The sequence below is a fragment of the Ascaphus truei genome, unplaced genomic scaffold, assembly GCF_040206685.1.
Source record: "Ascaphus truei isolate aAscTru1 unplaced genomic scaffold, aAscTru1.hap1 HAP1_SCAFFOLD_2266, whole genome shotgun sequence".
Classification (NCBI taxonomy): domain Eukaryota; kingdom Metazoa; phylum Chordata; class Amphibia; order Anura; family Ascaphidae; genus Ascaphus; species Ascaphus truei.
In genome coordinates this window covers 9,054-26,813 of record NW_027455183.1, presented here as the reverse complement: position 1 = coordinate 26,813, position 17,760 = coordinate 9,054, and the positions used below count along the sequence as shown (strand labels likewise).

The 17,760-nt window shown below is 44.0% G+C and overlaps 1 long non-coding RNA gene across 3 annotated transcripts; it reads left to right on the top strand.

The window, feature by feature from the left end:
- The first annotated feature begins 266 nt into the window (after positions 1-266).
- Positions 267-17,371, top strand: LOC142477689 (uncharacterized). 3 transcript variants are annotated; one of them, XR_012792609.1, is made up of 7 exons: positions 267-383; positions 1,404-1,499; positions 3,279-3,382; positions 13,247-13,366; positions 14,387-14,482; positions 15,927-16,030; positions 17,266-17,371. It is a non-coding gene; the product is annotated as an uncharacterized LOC142477689 (long non-coding RNA). The 3 variants fall into 3 exon arrangements; XR_012792608.1 differs by lacking the exons at positions 267-383; positions 1,404-1,499; positions 3,279-3,382 and adding exons at positions 9,379-9,497; positions 10,746-10,856; XR_012792610.1 differs by lacking the exons at positions 267-383; positions 1,404-1,499; positions 3,279-3,382 and adding an exon at positions 9,381-9,497.
- Positions 17,372-17,760: the final 389 nt, after the last annotated feature.

Sequence of the window (17,760 nt, the reverse complement as noted above, 5' to 3'; positions counted from 1 at the left end):
ATGGATGACTTGCGTGGTAGAAGCTCAAGAACAAGGATGTCAAACTCCAGTCCTCGAGGGCCGCAAACAGGCCAGGTTTTCAGGATATCCCTACTGAAAACCTGGCCTGTTTGGGACCCTCGAGGACTGGAGTTTGACATGCATGCTCTAGAAGGAGCACAGCTGTGGGTGGGAGGTGGATTTGCTTTGCATCAAATGGTTTGGAGCAAGGTTTATTGTATGTATTATCATAATAACAATGCAATGCTTAACTTTTATTTCAGGAGGGATGACTGCAGAACAGAAGTGAATATTGAAGCCATGTGTTCCTTTTCTTGCAAAAGAGAAAATTTGAAGGACAGTTGAAGAGAAGGAAAATTACTACACAGAGACAGATAAGCAATGTGTATATTTCTCATTTACCATTTAGTATTTGTCGTTTTATTGACTCCACACAATCCGGCTGCTACGGGTTTCACATTGAATATTTTCATCTCTACTCTACCCCTTCCTGTGATCTGAACCATGCAAGTTTTCGTTGATTCAATACATCATGAGTAGAGTGTGGCTACAGTATGAAGTAAAGACCCAAGGACCACATCTACTACCATTCATAACAAGAACATGTGCAGTAGCGCACAGCTGCAGTTCTATGTGATTGTTATGAAAGGTTGAGGTGGTTCAATTCTATGAATCTGGAGTGGGATGGATCCTGTTTGCATCATATGGTTTCATCTAGGCCAGTAGATTATATAACTCTCAGTACAGGTTACACATGGCATCAGTATTAGTGATTTAAAGAGGAGGAAAGCTTCAATGTGGAGAACAAAGCCAAGTAATGTTGAAGTTACTCCTTTTACCATTTACTTGGTCAGTCTGTACTGTCTACTCTCCACACAGCTGCTAAGGATCTTCCATTTTAAATACTTTCACCTCCTATTCTGCACTGCTTTGCTGCCCATTATTCAGAGATGCGTTCCAGTCATGTTTAGCACTCTGAATCTCTCTGCAGTCATTGGTTCAGCACATCATGGGTAGAGCATGGCTACAGATACAGCAAGCTATTATTATTTTACCGGCTGATCACCCATAATATTGCATTAAAACATAGAATATCACTTAATTTCCAAAAGATTCAGTGATGCTGATAATGCAGAATCTCACAACATTTCCCATCATAATGCCATAATGCACAAGTGGGAGAAATAATCCTTGCTATATCTGTACATTGTGTGACGTATTACCTCAATGACCAATGAGAGCAAGTACATCTTCTGTATAGAGCGGCTGTGTTATGATGCAGTTATTGATCATCATTGACATAATCACAAGAATCTTATGCAAAGGGAAATTGTCCGCAGCGAAGTGAGATTTCAGCCCCCAAACGTCTGTAATATTAATGCAATGTCTTACTTTTGTTGCAGTGAACACTGAAGAGACGGATCTACTACAACACTGTACAGGATGAGCATACGCTACAAGCAGCAAAATGATCTTGCAGTTGACAGTATGTTGTTCTGGTAATGTGCACAATTATTATTTATGGGCTACACACCACAGTGCTGGACATATTCTGTTAACTTCAACTCTACTCCTAACATGGAGATGTCTTCCTGGTGTTACTGATTCAGTACATCATATGCACAGTGTGGTTATGATATGATGGATTGATTTAATGAACCCACCAACCAATGATGACATCTGCATCATCTTCTGTAAAGTGCAGCTACAGCATGATATTATCAGCATTTGGTGCGGTATAATCAGAGGTATCTATGTGCTTTTGTGCCTGTTTTAAGTCCTCCAGCTTAACGCCCCTACACCTCCCACTACACAGGCATACTTACTTATGCATACACTGACATCTGGCATACCTACACACACCCCAGGGCCACTTCCTTCCCCTGATGTCAGGGAGAGGATGGGCATGCAGAGTGCAGTAAATCTCCACGTTACTCTGGCCAACAGTCTTGGCCTACCTCCAGCATCTGTCACCCACAACATCTGTTCCCTCCTTGTAAAGTGCTGAACTATCTCACCTGGGTCAGTGCTATAGCTGATCACAGTGCCCGATCAGGATGTCACTGTGACAGGCAGCAGTGCAGATTGACCGGTCAATCAATGCAGTGCCGCAACATACTGCTGCGGCACAGTTTATTCGAGCATTTGCCCGTTCTGTGCCGCAGCAGTAGCCTGGCGCGCGCCCGAGTGTGACGGGCGCACGCCGAAGCAGCGGAAGAGCGCCCTCCGATCGGGGCGCTCTCCCTACCGCTGCCGGGTCCGCCGGGTCCCCCGGAACCCCCTGCCGCTCCCTCGGGGAGCCCCTGGACATGCGTGCAGCGGGCGCACGCTCCCGATGACGCGTGACCGCGCGTCTATGACGCGCGGCACGCCGAGGGGCGGCCACTAGCAAGCCGGGAGATTTCCCGGCTTGTGGTACCGACCACACTTCAATAAAGTGTGTCGGTAGTGTATGCACTAAATGAGATTTCCGTGCCCCCAGTCAGGTTACTCCCTGGGCAGTGACCCTGCTCACACCCTCCCCTAGTTCCACCTCTGATCACAATTATCTCTCTTGGAGAGTGTAGCAAATTGGAGTTGGGGGAATCTCACCTCTGCCATGCATGGTCACAATCTGGGCACAGGACCCAAATAGTGGGCAATGTGGCACTTCTTACAGTAGAGAATAAGTAACTTTATTCTTTACTTGTGTATTAAGGACCTTATTTGCATTAAATTCAGTCCACATGGGACCAAGACTTTCTGGCTTACTGAACAAAGTGGAATTGTTTCGTAGAGGGTGGAGAATTGTATTTTATCTGAAATTACCCCCTCTGCACAAAATACAAACAATTATACCCATACAAGTACCTTGTGGAAGTTGTTGCCCTCTATCTTCCTGTGGTCTCTCCCTGTTTCTCACCGTGCCTCCTCCCATTTCCTTGCACCTCTGCGTCTCCGCATATATCCCTATACTCAGAGCCGGCTCCGGTCAGTGACATGGGATGCCCAAATATGAGCATACCCATATATGGGCATCCATGCCACTGACCGGAGCCCGCTCTGTTGCGGATATGGAGAGAGACTGGGAGATTTACATCCCCTTATAATTCATATGGTGCATAGTACCGGCACGTATTGTTTTACCGGTACTGTGTACCTTCCTACTTCCACACTGGTACAGTATATGCTGCAGTGGGACTGAGAGGGATATATTGGTAACACATAGTCATTGTTGGGGGAATTCAATCCATTTTGAAAATAGTAATGAAATGTTTTTTACTTTTCTTTTTTTTCAGTAATGAAGAATGAAACATTTCTGTTAAAATTGAATTGGAGGTGAACTGGATTCATCATCAACTCTGCACCAGTGTGAATTGATGTTCTTTAATGTTCTGATAAGGTACATGCAACATCTCTTCCTCAACCCCTGCACCACTCTCTGCCTCTTGCCTCTCTGTCTCCACCTCCCTGCTAAGCGTATTAACCCATCTAATGTAATCCACATTCCATGTCTCACTTTACTCTTCACTTCTCACGTGCCCTCTGGAATGACTGCTCTCTGACTAACAAGGTCTATTTGTACATGACCTCTTCTGCTCTCATCCACCACCTCTCATTCCCCTCACCCCTGTCCTACTCGATACCTCAGCTTAATTGAACTCTCTCCTCTGACATCTACCCTTATCTCTAACCTCTCCTCACTTTCTGCTTAAACTAACTATCTTGTTAACTTTTACAATGCTATCATCTCCTCCTCCCTCCTCCTCCTTCCTCCTCCCTCCTCCATTATATATATACCCCTTCTAGGCTCTGACACACTCATCCCTCTAAGGCCATGATTATCATGGGCACATGCTTGGTCGTCCACAGTGCGTGCGAGCGATGCAGAGCCGCCTCGGACCTCAGTGCAGGGATTGCTGCATACCCCCAGCATCTGTCACCCACAAACAATACACACACTAATACTCCCCACAATACACACTATAATACCTCCTCAATACTAATCTCCCCAATAATATTATAGCTCCAAACACAATATACACAACACCCTTACACAAGATACACAATCTAGTACTCTCCTCTGCACCTCTACACACAATATAATACTCCCACACACACAATATACACACTACCCTCCTACCCCCATAAAATACAACCAATAATACACACACACTTTGTGGATGTTGGGACCAGCTCCCGGCATGCACCAGTGAAAGAGAGAGGCCCGCAGAAGCTCGGAAGAACTCCCTCCATCCGTGCCTTCCTCCGTTTCACATCTTCTCCCTGTCTCTCTCCCTCCCTTTCCTTGCATCTCCCTGCGTCTTTACGTATACCCAGTCAGTGACGGCTCTGGTCACGTGATGCCTTAATATGGGCTTATCCATATATGTTCATCCACGTCACTAATGTGATGCCCGCACTGTTGCGGAGCTGGTACTTACGACGGGCACTTATTGTTTTATCAGTACTGCGTACCTGACTCTACCGGCCTACTTTCAACACTAGTACAATATGTGCTTCACTACGAGTGAGTGGGGAATATTGGCATCACACAGTCACTGTTGAATATGCCATTCAATCCATTTTGAAAATAGTAATGCAATGTGGTTTTGTTTTGTTTGCTTTTTGCAGTAATGAAGAATGGAAAAGTTATATTAAAATTAAATTGGAGGGGGACTAGATTCAGCATTTCATCATGAACTCTGCACTTGTGAGAATTTAACTTCTTGAATACCCTGACAGGTACACGCAACATTAAGACTATAATCTGCTGTGCAAGCTTTCGTGCTATACCTCCCCCTCAGGTTTTGATTTATACATTTGCTCCCTCAATTCATGTCCTCTAATATTTGAAAGCTCTCTCCTAGCATTTTCTCTTTACCACAGAACGTCATCCCAATGTAACCTCTCTCTTGTTCTTTCTGCTTGCTGTTTCCTCACTCCTCTGTTAAACTTTTCTAATTTCTCTAACTTCCACACTCCTGCTTTTATCCACATGTTCTCCTCTTTCCTTCCCCTACCTTTGCATGTGTCTACACACTGCACCATTTGTACAGACCTCTATTGCAGCTATTTCTGCACTGCTCAATGAAAAGCACTCTTTAATATCCTATTCTCTGTGCCCCCTCTCTCTGCGCCCCCTCTTTTGGCGCCTCCTCTCTCTGCGCCCCCTCTCTCTGCGCCTATCTGTCTCATTCTCTCTACGTCCCTCTCTCTCTACATAGAGCTATCTCTGTCTCTCTCTACACCTATCTCTGTGTCTCCTTCTATGTTTGCTGATGTGTGGGATATCTCTTATAATCTTGAACCTGCTCATATACACATCGGGCCTCCCTGCCTCTGCCTCCCTGCTAAGAGTGTTAACCTATCTAATGTAATCCACATTCCTTTCCTTACTTTTCTCTTCCCTTCTCCTATGCCATCTGGAATGTCCGTTCTCTGACTAACAAGGCTCTAGTTGTACATGACCTCTTCTGCTCTCATCATTCACAATCAGTCATTCCCCTCACCCCATCTTACCTGTCCCACTGATTTGCCTCTGCTTAATTAAACTCTCCTCTGACATCTACTCTAACCTCTCTGCTCTCTCTCTCTTTCCGCTTAAACTAACAATCTTATTAACTCTTACAATGCTATCCTCCTATCTATATGCCCCCTCTAGGCTCTGACACACTTGTCCCTCTAGCCCACACCCTTGGCTAAATTCCCAAACATGTTCATCACACTTCCACTCGCTGTTCTTAATGCCTATGAAGGAAATCACACAATTGATATTTGATTTTTCTACAGTAAAAATGTCTCCAGTCCTGTATAAAGCTGCTCTCTGGGGCCAAACCACACTACTTTTTTTTCACATTCATCAACACTCAAATTTAATTTACGCTGTCTTTTTTTCCCTGTATTTGACTCCCTCCACTAACCTTCTCCTCACACTTGCCATCCTTCCTTCACTTCTCCTCAAGCATTTGACTACTTCAGAGGCAAGGTGGATGCCACCCACAAGGAGATTCCTTCTGTCCCTTCCCCCTTCTCTCCTTCTATCTAATTCTCCTTCTGCATTTGACTCCTTTTCTTCTCTTACAGAGCTGGAAGCTAATCATCTTCTCTTCTCCCTCTACCACATGCCCTCTAGATCGTATCCCCTCACACCTTACTGCATCTCTTAGTCCCCACTCTCACCCACATCTTCAATTCCTCCCTATTCTCTGGCTCTTTACCCTCTTACTTTAAGCCTGTAGTGGTCACCCTTTTCTCAGAAACAACCTACACCCTATGTGCCTTACTAACTACCGCCCTGTATCCCTCCTGCTGTTTGTCTCCTAATTGCTAGAATGTCAACATTCTTAAATCACATTCCCTCCTGGATCCTTTACAACCTGCCTTTCGTACAGCTCGTTCTACAGACTGTGCTTAAAGCAAATTCCCAAGGTCACTTTTCCCTACTAATCCTACTTGATCTATCTGCTGCGTTTGATGCTCTCAATCACTCTCCTCCTTCATATTCTAAACTCTCTCTTGGTATCCGTAACACAGTTCTATCCTGGTTTTCATCATAACTTTCCTGTCACACATTCTCCATCTCTGTTGCTAACATGTCTTCGTCTTCTATTGATCTGTCTGTGGGTATACATCAGGGCTCTGTTCTGAGATCTCTCTTTCTCTCTACATACTATCATTTGGTGACCTCATCAACTCTTTGTGACAATCCTATAAATAACAAATACAAATATCAGGTCATGGGAATAAGTGATTTGGACATAAAAGTAACATTTCGGAAGTGTGGACAACTAATACATCTTGTAGATTGCCTTTACAGTGTGATGTCATTGATTCAGTAGATTGTGTGCAGACCAGGACTGCAGTACAGTGTCACTCACATGGATGACTTGCGTGGTAGAAGCTCAAGAACAAGGATGTCAAACTCCAGTCCTCGAGGGCAGCAAACAGGCCAGGTTTTCAGGATATCCCTACTGAAAACCTGGCCTGTTTGGGACCCTCGAGGACTGGAGTTTGACATGCATGCTCTAGAAGGAGCACAGCTGTGGGTGGGAGGTGGATTTGATTTGCATCAAATGGTTTGGAGCAAGGTTTATTGTATGTAGTAACATAATAACAATGCAATGCTTAACTTTTATTTCAGGAGGGATGACTGCAGAACAGAAGTGAATATTGAAGCCATGTGTTCCTTTTCTTGCAAAAGAGAAAATTTGAAGGACAGTTGAAGAGAAGGAAAATTACTACACAGAGACAGATAAGCAATGTGTATATTTCTCATTTACCATTTAGTATTTGTCGTTTTATTGACTCCACACAATCCGGCTGCTACGGGTTTCACATTGAATATTTTCATCTCTACTCTACCCCTTCCTGTGATCTGAACCATGCAAGTTTTCGTTGATTCAATACATCATGAGTAGAGGGTGGCTACAGTATGAAGTAAAGACCCAAGGACCACATCTACTACCATTCATAACAAGAACATGTGCAGTAGCGCACAGCTGCAGTTCTATGTGATTGTTATGAAAGGTTGAGGTGGTTCAATTCTATGAATCTGGAGTGGGATGGATCCTGTTTGCATCATATGGTTTCATCTAGGCCAGTAGATTATATAACTTTCAGTACAGGTTACACATGGCATCAGTATTAGTGATTTAAAGAGGAGGAAAGCTTCAATGTGGAGAACAAAGCCAAGTAATGTTGAAGTTACTCCTTTTACCATTTACTTGGTCAGTCTGTACTGTCTACTCCCCACACAGCTACTAAGGATCTTCCATTTTAAATACTTTCACCTCCTATTCTGCACTGCTTTGCTGCCCATTATTCAGAGATGCGTTCCAGTCATGTTTACCACTCTGAATCTCTCTGCAGTCATTGGTTCAGCACATCATGGGTAGAGCATGGCTACAGATACAGCAAGCTATTATTATTTTACCGGCTGATCATCCATAATATTGCATTAAAACATAGAATATCACTTAATTTCCAAAAGATTCAGTGATGCTGATAATGCAGAATCTCACAACATTTCCCATCATAATGCCATAATGCACCAGTGGGAGAAATAATCCTTGCTATATCTGTACATTGTGTGACGTATTACCTCCATGACCATTGAGAGCAAGTACATCTTCTGTATAGAGCGGCTGTGTTATGATGCAGTTATTGATCATCATTGACATAATCACAAGAATCTTATGCAAAGGGAAATTGTCCGCAGCGAAGTGAGATGTGTGCCTGTTTTAAGTCCTCCAGCTTAACGCCCCTACACCTCCCACTACACAGACATACTTACTTATGCATACACTGACATCTGGCATACCTACACACACCCCAGGGCCACTTCCTTCCCCTGATGTCAGGGAGAGGATGGGCATGCAGAGTGCAGTAAGTCTCCACGTTACTCTGGCCAACAGTCTTGGCCTACCCCCAGCATCTGTCACCCACAACATCTGTTCCCTCCTTGTAAAGTGCTGAACTATCTCACCTGGGTCAGTGCTATAGCTGATCACAGTGCCCGATCATGATGTCACTGTGACAGGCAGCAGTGCAGATTGACCGGTCAATCAATGCAGTGCCGCACCATATGCACTAAATGAGATTTCCGTGCCCCCTGTCAGGTTACTCCCTGGGCAGTGACCCTGCTCACCCCCTCCCCTAGTTCCACCTCTGACCACAATTATCTCTCTTGGAGAGTGTAGCAAATTGGTGTTGGTGGAATCTCACCTCTGCCATGCATGGTCACAATCTGGGCACAGGACCCAAATAGTGGGCAATGTGGCACTTCTTACAGTAGAGAATAAGTAACTATATTCTTTACTTGTGTATTAAGGACCTTATTTGCATTAAAATTCAGTCCCCATGGGACCAAGACTTTCTGGCTTACTGAACAAAGTGGAATTATTTCGTAGAGGGTGGAGAATTGTATTTTATCTGAAATTACCCCCTCTGCACAAAATACAAACAATTATACCCATACAAGTACCTTGTGGAAGTTGTTGCCCTCTATCTTCCTGTGGTCTCTCCCTGTTTCTCACCGTGCCTCCTCCCATTTCCTTGCACCTCTGCGTCTCCGCATATATCCCTATACTCAGAGCCGGCTCCGGTCAGTGACATGGGATGCCCAAATATGAGCATATCCATACATGGGCATCCATGCCACTGACCGGAGCCCACTCTGTTGCGGATATGGAGAGAGACTGGGAGATTTACATCCCCTTATAATTCATATGGTGCATAGTACCGGCACGTATTGTTTTACCGTTACTGTGTACCTTCCTACTTTCACACTGGTACAGTATGTGCTGCAGTGGGACTGAGAGGGATATATTGGTAACACATAGTTATTGTTGGGGGAATTCAATCCATTTTGAAAATAGTAATGCAATGTTTTATACTTTTTTTTTTTTGCAGTAATGAAGAATGAAAAAGTTCTGTTAAAATTGAATTGGAGGTGAACTGGAATCATCATCAACTCTGCACCAGTGTGAATTGATGTTCTTTAATGTTCTGATAAGGTACATGCAACATCTCTTCCTCAACCCCTACACCACTCTCTGCCTCTTGCCTCTCTCTCTCCACCTCCCTGCTAAGCGTATTAACCCATCTAATGTAATCCACATTCCATGTCTCACTTTACTCTTCACTTCTCACGTGCCCTCTGGAATGTCTGCTCTCTGACTAACAAGGTCTATTTGTACATGACCTCTTCTGCTCTCATCATCCACCACTTCTCATTCCCCTCACCCCTGTCCTACTAGATACCTCAGCTTAATTGAACTCTCTCCTCTGACATCTACCCTTATCTCTAACCTCTCCTCACTTTCTGCTTAAACTAACTATCTTGTTAACTTTTACAATGCTATCATCTCCTCCTCCTCCCTCCTCCCTCCTCCATTATATATTTGGTTAACCCTAACCCTATATGCCCCTTCTAGGCTCTGACACACTCATCCCTCTAAGGCCATGATTATCATGGGCACATGCTTGGTCATCCACAGTGCGTGCGAGCGATGCAGAGCCGCCTCGGACCTCAGTGCAGGGATTGCTGCATACCCCAGCATCTGTCACCCACAAACAATACACACACTAATACTCCCCACAATACACACTATAATACCTCCTCAATACTAATCTCTCCAATAATATTATAGCTCCAAACACAATATACACAACACCCTTACACAAGATACACAATCTAGTACTCTCCTCTGCACCTCTACACACAATATAATACTCCCACACACACAATATACACACTACCCTCCTACCCCCATAAAATACAACCAATAATACACACACACTTTGTGGATGTTGGGACCAGCTCCCGGCATGCACCAGTGAAAGAGAGAGGCCAGCAGAAGCTCGGAAGAACTCCCTCTCTCCATCCGTGCCTCCCTCCGTTTCCCATCTTCTCCCTGTCTCTCTCCCTCCCTTTCCTTGCATCTCCCTGCGTCTTTACGTATACCCAGTCAGTGACGGCTCTGGTCACGTGATGCCTTAATATGGGCTTATCCATATATGTTCATCCACGTCACTAATGTGATGCCCGCACTGTTGCGGAGCTGGTACTTACGACGCGCACTTATTGTTTTATCAGTACTGCGTACCTGACTCTACCGGCCTACTTTCAACACTAGTACAATAAGTGCTTCACTACGAGTGAGTGGGGAATATTGGCATCACACAGTCACTGTTGAATATGCCATTCAATCCATTTTGAAAATAGTAATGCAATGTGGTTTTGTTTTGTTTGCTTTTTGCAGTAATGAAGAATGGATAAGTTATATTAAAATTAAATTGGAGGGGAACTGGATTCAGCATTTCATCATGAACTCTGCACTTGTGAGAATTTACCTTCTTGAATGCCCTGACAGGTACACGCAACTTTAAGACTATAATCTGCTGTGCAAGCTTTCGTGCTATACCTCCCCCTCAGGTTTTGATTTATACATTTGCTCCCTCAAGTCATGTCCTCTAATATTTGAAAGCTCTCTCCTAGCATTTTCTCTCTACCACAGAACGTCATCCCAATGTAACCTCTGTCTTGTTCTCTCTGCTTGCTGTTTCCTCACTCCTCTGTTAAACTTTTCTAATTTCTCTAACTTCCACACTCCTGCTTTTATCCACATGTTCTCTTTCCTTCCCCTACCTTTGCATGTGTCTACACACTGCACCATTTGTACAGACCTCTATTGCAGCTATTTCTGCACTGCTCAATGAAAAGCACTCTTTAATATCCTATTCTCTGTGCCCCCTCTCTCTGCGCCCCCTCTTTTGGCGCCTCCTCTCTCTGCGCCCCCTCTCTCTGCGCCTATCTGTCTCATTCTCTCTACGTCCCTCTCTCTCTACATAGAGCTATCTCTGTCTCTCTCTACACCTATCTCTGTGTCTCCTTCTATGTTTGCTGATGTGTGGGATATCTCTTATAATCTTGAACCTGCTCATATACACATCGGGCCTCCCTGCCTCTGCCTCCCTGCTAAGAGTGTTAACCTATCTAATGTAATCCACATTCCTTTCCTTACTTTTCTCTTCCCTTCTCCTGTGCCCTCTGGAATGTCCACTCTTACTAACAAGGGTCTAGTTGTACATGACCTCTTCTGCTCTCATCATTCACAATCAGTCATTCCCCTCACCCCATCTTACCTGTCCCACTGATTTTCCTCTGCTTAATTAAACTCTCCTCTGACATCTACTCTAACCTCTCTGCTCTCTCTCTCTCTTTCTGCTTAAACTGACAATCTTATTAACTCTTACAATGCTATCCTCTATATGCCCCTTCAAGCTCTGACACACTCGTCCCTCTAACCCACACCCTTGGCTAAATTCCCAAACATGTTCATCACACTTCCACTCGCTGTTCTTAATGCCTATGAAGGAAATCTCACACTTGATGTTTGATTTTTCTACAGTAAAAATGTCTCCAGTCCTGTATAAAGCTGCTCTCTGGGGCCAAACCACACTACTTTTTTTTCCATATTCATCAACACACAAATTTAATTTACGCTGTCTTTTTTCCCCTGTATTTGACTCCCTCCACTAACCTTCTTCTCACACTTGCCATCCTTCCTTCACTTCTCCTCAAGCATTTGACTACTTCAGAGGCAAGGTGGATGCCACCCACAAGGAGATTCCTTCTGTCCCTTCCCCCTTCTCTCCTTCTACCTAATTCTCCTTCTGCATTTGACTCCTTTTCTTCTCTTACAGAGCTGGAAGCTAATCATCTTCTCTTCTCCCTCTACCACATGCCCTCTAGATCGTATCCCCTCACACCTTACTGCATCTCTTAGTCCCCACTCTCACCCACATCTTCAATTCCTCCCTATTCTCTGGCTCTTTACCCTCTTACTTTAAGCCTGTAGTGGTCACCCTTTTCTCAGAAACAACCTACACCCTATGTGCCTTACTAACTACCGCCCTGTATCCCTCCTGCTGTTTGTCTCCTAATTGCTAGAATGTCAACATTCTTAAATCACATGCCCTCCTGGATCCTTTACAACCTGCCTTTCGTACAGCTCGTTCTACAGACTGTGCTTAAAGCAAATTCCCAAGGTCACTTTTCCCTACTAATCCTACTTGATCTATCTGCTGCGTTTGATGCTCTCAATCACTCTCCTCCTTCATATTCTAAACTCTCTCTTGGTATCCGTAACACAGTTCTATCCTGGTTTTCATCATAACTTTCCTGTCACACATTCTCCATCTCTGTTGCTAACATGTCTTCGTCTTCTATTGATCTGTCTGTGGGTATACATCAGGGCTCTGTTCTGAGATCTCTCTTTCTCTCTACATACTATCATTTGGTGACCTCATCAACTCTTTGTGACAATCCTATAAATAACAAATACAAATATCAGGTCATGGGAATAAGTGATTTGGACATAAAAGTAACATTTCGGAAGTGTGGACAACTAATACATCTTGTAGATTGCCTTTACAGTGTGATGTCATTGATTCAGTAGATTGTGTGCAGACCAGGACTGCAGTACAGTGTCACTCACATGGATGACTTGCGTGGTAGAAGCTCAAGAACAAGGATGTCAAACTCCAGTCCTCGAGGGCAGCAAACAGGCCAGGTTTTCAGGATATCCCTACTGAAAACCTGGCCTGTTTGGGACCCTCGAGGACTGGAGTTTGACATGCATGCTCTAGAAGGAGCACAGCTGTGGGTGGGAGGTGGATTTGCTTTGCATCAAATGGTTTGGAGCAAGGTTTATTGTATGTATTATCATAATAACAATGCAATGCTTAACTTTTATTTCAGGAGGGATGACTGCAGAACAGAAGTGAATATTGAAGCCATGTGTTCCTTTTCTTGCAAAAGAGAAAATTTGAAGGACCGTTGAAGAGAAGGAAAATTACTACACAGAGACAGATAAGCAATGTGTATATTTCTCATTTACCATTTAGTATTTGTCGTTTTATTGACTCCACACAATCCGGCTGCTACGGGTTTCACATTGAATATTTTCATCTCTACTCTACCCCTTCCTGTGATCTGAACCATGCAAGTTTTCGTTGATTCAATACATCATGAGTAGAGGGTGGCTACAGTATGAAGTAAAGACCCAAGGACCACATCTACTACCATTCATAACAAGAACATGTGCAGTAGCGCACAGCTGCAGTTCTATGTGATTGTTATGAAAGGTTGAGGTGGTTCAATTCTATGAATCTGGAGTGGGATGGATCCTGTTTGCATCATATGGTTTCATCTAGGCCAGTAGATTATATAACTTTCAGTACAGGTTACACATGGCATCAGTATTAGTGATTTAAAGAGGAGGAAAGCTTCAATGTGGAGAACAAAGCCAAGTAATGTTGAAGTTACTCCTTTTACCATTTACTTGGTCAGTCTGTACTGTCTACTCCCCACACAGCTGCTAAGGATCTTCCATTTTAAATACTTTCACCTCCTATTCTGCACTGCTTTGCTGCCCATTATTCAGAGATGCGTTCCAGTCATGTTTACCACTCTGAATCTCTCTGCAGTCATTGGTTCAGCACATCATGGGTAGAGCATGGCTACAGATACAGCAAGCTATTATTATTTTACCGGCTGATCATCCATAATATTGCATTAAAACATAGAATATCACTTAATTTCCAAAAGATTCAGTGATGCTGATAATGCAGAATCTCACAACATTTCCCATCATAATGCCATAATGCACCAGTGGGAGAAATAATCCTTGCTATATCTGTACATTGTGTGACGTATTACCTCCATGACCATTGAGAGCAAGTACATCTTCTGTATAGAGCGGCTGTGTTATGATGCAGTTATTGATCATCATTGACATAATCACAAGAATCTTATGCAAAGGGAAATTGTCCGCAGCGAAGTGAGATTTCAGCCCCCAAACGTCTGTAATATTAATGCAATGTCTTACTTTTGTTGCAGTGAACACTGAAGAGACGGATCTACTACAACACTGTACAGGATGAGCATACGCTACAAGCAGCAAAATGATCTTGCAGTTGACAGTATGTTGTTCTGGTAATGTGCACAATTATTATTTATGGGCTACACACCACAGTGCTGGACATATTCTGTTAACTTCAACTCTACTCCTAACATGGAGATGTCTTCCTGGTGTTACTGATTCAGTACATCATATGCACAGTGTGGTTATGATATGATGGATTGATTTAATGAACCCACCAACCAATGATGACATCTGCATCATCTTCTGTAAAGTGCAGCTACAGCATGATATTATCAGCATTTGGTGCGGTATAATCAGAGGTATCTATGTGCTTTTGTGCCTGTTTTAAGTCCTCCAGCTTAACGCCCCTACACCTCCCACTACACAGGCATACTTACTTATGCATACACTGACATCTGGCATACCTACACACACCCCAGGGCCACTTCCTTCCCCTGATGTCAGGGAGAGGATGGGCATGCAGAGTGCAGTAAGTCTCCACGTTACTCTGGCCAACAGTCTTGGCCTACCTCCAGCATCTGTCACCCACAACATCTGTTCCCTCCTTGTAAAGTGCTGAACTATCTCACCTGGGTCAGTGCTATAGCTGATCACAGTGCCCGATCAGGATGTCACTGTGACAGGCAGCAGTGCAGATTGACCGGTCAATCAATGCAGTGCCGCAACATATGCACTAAATGAGATTTCCGTGCCCCCAGTCAGGTTACTCCCTGGGCAGTGACCCTGCTCACACCCTCCCCTAGTTCCACCTCTGATCACAATTATCTCTCTTGGAGAGTGTAGCAAATTGGAGTTGGGGGAATCTCACCTCTGCCATGCATGGTCACAATCTGGGCACAGGACCCAAATAGTGGGCAATGTGGCACTTCTTACAGTAGAGAATAAGTAACTTTATTCTTTACTTGTGTATTAAGGACCTTATTTGCATTAAATTCAGTCCACATGGGACCAAGACTTTCTGGCTTACTGAACAAAGTGGAATTGTTTCGTAGAGGGTGGAGAATTGTATTTTATCTGAAATTACCCCCTCTGCACAAAATACAAACAATTATACCCATACAAGTACCTTGTGGAAGTTGTTGCCCTCTATCTTCCTGTGGTCTCTCCCTGTTTCTCACCGTGCCTCCTCCCATTTCCTTGCACCTGTGCGTCTCCGCATATATCCCTATACTCAGAGCCGGCTCCGGTCAGTGACATGGGATGCCCAAATATGAGCATACCCATATATGGGCATCCATGCCACTGACCGGAGCCCGCTCTGTTGCGGATATGGAGAGAGACTGGGAGATTTACATCCCCTTATAATTCATATGGTGCATAGTACCGGCACGTATTGTTTTACCGGTACTGTGTACCTTCCTACTTTCACACTGGTACAGTATATGCTGCAGTGGGACTGAGAGGGATATATTGGTAACACATAGTCATTGTTGGGGGAATTCAATCCATTTTGAAAATAGTAATGAAATGTTTTTTACTTTTCTTTTTTTTCAGTAATGAAGAATGAAACATTTCTGTTAAAATTGAATTGGAGGTGAACTGGATTCATCATCAACTCTGCACCAGTGTGAATTGATGTTCTTTAATGTTCTGATAAGGTACATGCAACATCTCTTCCTCAACCCCTGCACCACTCTCTGCCTCTTGCCTCTCTCTCTCCACCTCCCTGCTAAGCGTATTAACCCATCTAATGTAATCCACATTCCATGTCTCACTTTACTCTTCACTTCTCACGTGCCCTCTGGAATGACTGCTCTCTGACTAACAAGGTCTATTTGTACATGACCTCTTCTGCTCTCATCATCCACCACCTCTCATTCCCCTCACCCCTGTCCTACTCGATACCTCAGCTTAATTGAACTCTCTCCTCTGACATCTACCCTTATCTCTAACCTCTCCTCACTTTCTGCTTAAACTAACTATCTTGTTAACTTTTACAATGCTATCATCTCCTCCTCCCTCCTCCTCCTTCCTCCTCCCTCCTCCATTATATATATACCCCTTCTAGGCTCTGACACACTCATCCCTCTAAGGCCATGATTATCATGGGCACATGCTTGGTCGTCCACAGTGCGTGCGAGCGATGCAGAGCCGCCTCGGACCTCAGTGCAGGGATTGCTGCATACCCCCAGCATCTGTCACCCACAAACAATACACACACTAATACTCCCCACAATACACACTATAATACCTCCTCAATACTAATCTCCCCAATAATATTATAGCTCCAAACACAATATACACAACACCCTTACACAAGATACACAATCTAGTACTCTCCTCTGCACCTCTACACACAATATAATACTCCCACACACACAATATACACACTACCCTCCTACCCCCATAAAATACAACCAATAATACACACACACTTTGTGGATGTTGGGACCAGCTCCCGGCATGCACCAGTGAAAGAGAGAGGCCCGCAGAAGCTCGGAAGAACTCCCTCCATCCGTGCCTTCCTCCGTTTCACATCTTCTCCCTGTCTCTCTCCCTCCCTTTCCTTGCATCTCCCTGCGTCTTTACGTATACCCAGTCAGTGACGGCTCTGGTCACGTGATGCCTTAATATGGGCTTATCCATATATGTTCATCCACGTCACTAATGTGATGCCTGCACTGTTGCGGAGCTGGTACTTACGACGGGCACTTATTGTTTTATCAGTACTGCGTACCTGACTCTACCGGCCTACTTTCAACACTAGTACAATATGTGCTTCACTACGAGTGAGTGGGGAATATTGGCATCACACAGTCACTGTTGAATATGCCATTCAATCCATTTTGAAAATAGTAATGCAATGTGGTTTGGTTTTGTTTGCTTTTTGCAGTAATGAAGAATGGAAAAGTTATATTAAAATTAAATTGGAGGGGGACTAGATTCAGCATTTCATCATGAACTCTGCACTTGTGAGAATTTAACTTCTTGAATACCCTGACAGGTACACGCAACATTAAGACTATAATCTGCTGTGCAAGCTTTCGTGCTATACCTCCCCCTCAGGTTTTGATTTATACATTTGCTCCCTCAATTCATGTCCTCTAATATTTGAAAGCTCTCTCCTAGCATTTTCTCTTTACCACAGAACGTCATCCCAATGTAACCTCTCTCTTGTTCTTTCTGCTTGCTGTTTCCTCACTCCTCTGTTAAACTTTTCTAATTTCTCTAACTTCCACACTCCTGCTTTTATCCACATGTTCTCCTCTTTCCTTCCCCTACCTTTGCATGTGTCTACACACTGCACCATTTGTACAGACCTCTATTGCAGCTATTTCTGCACTGCTCAATGAAAAGCACTCTTTAATATCCTATTCTCTGGGCCCCC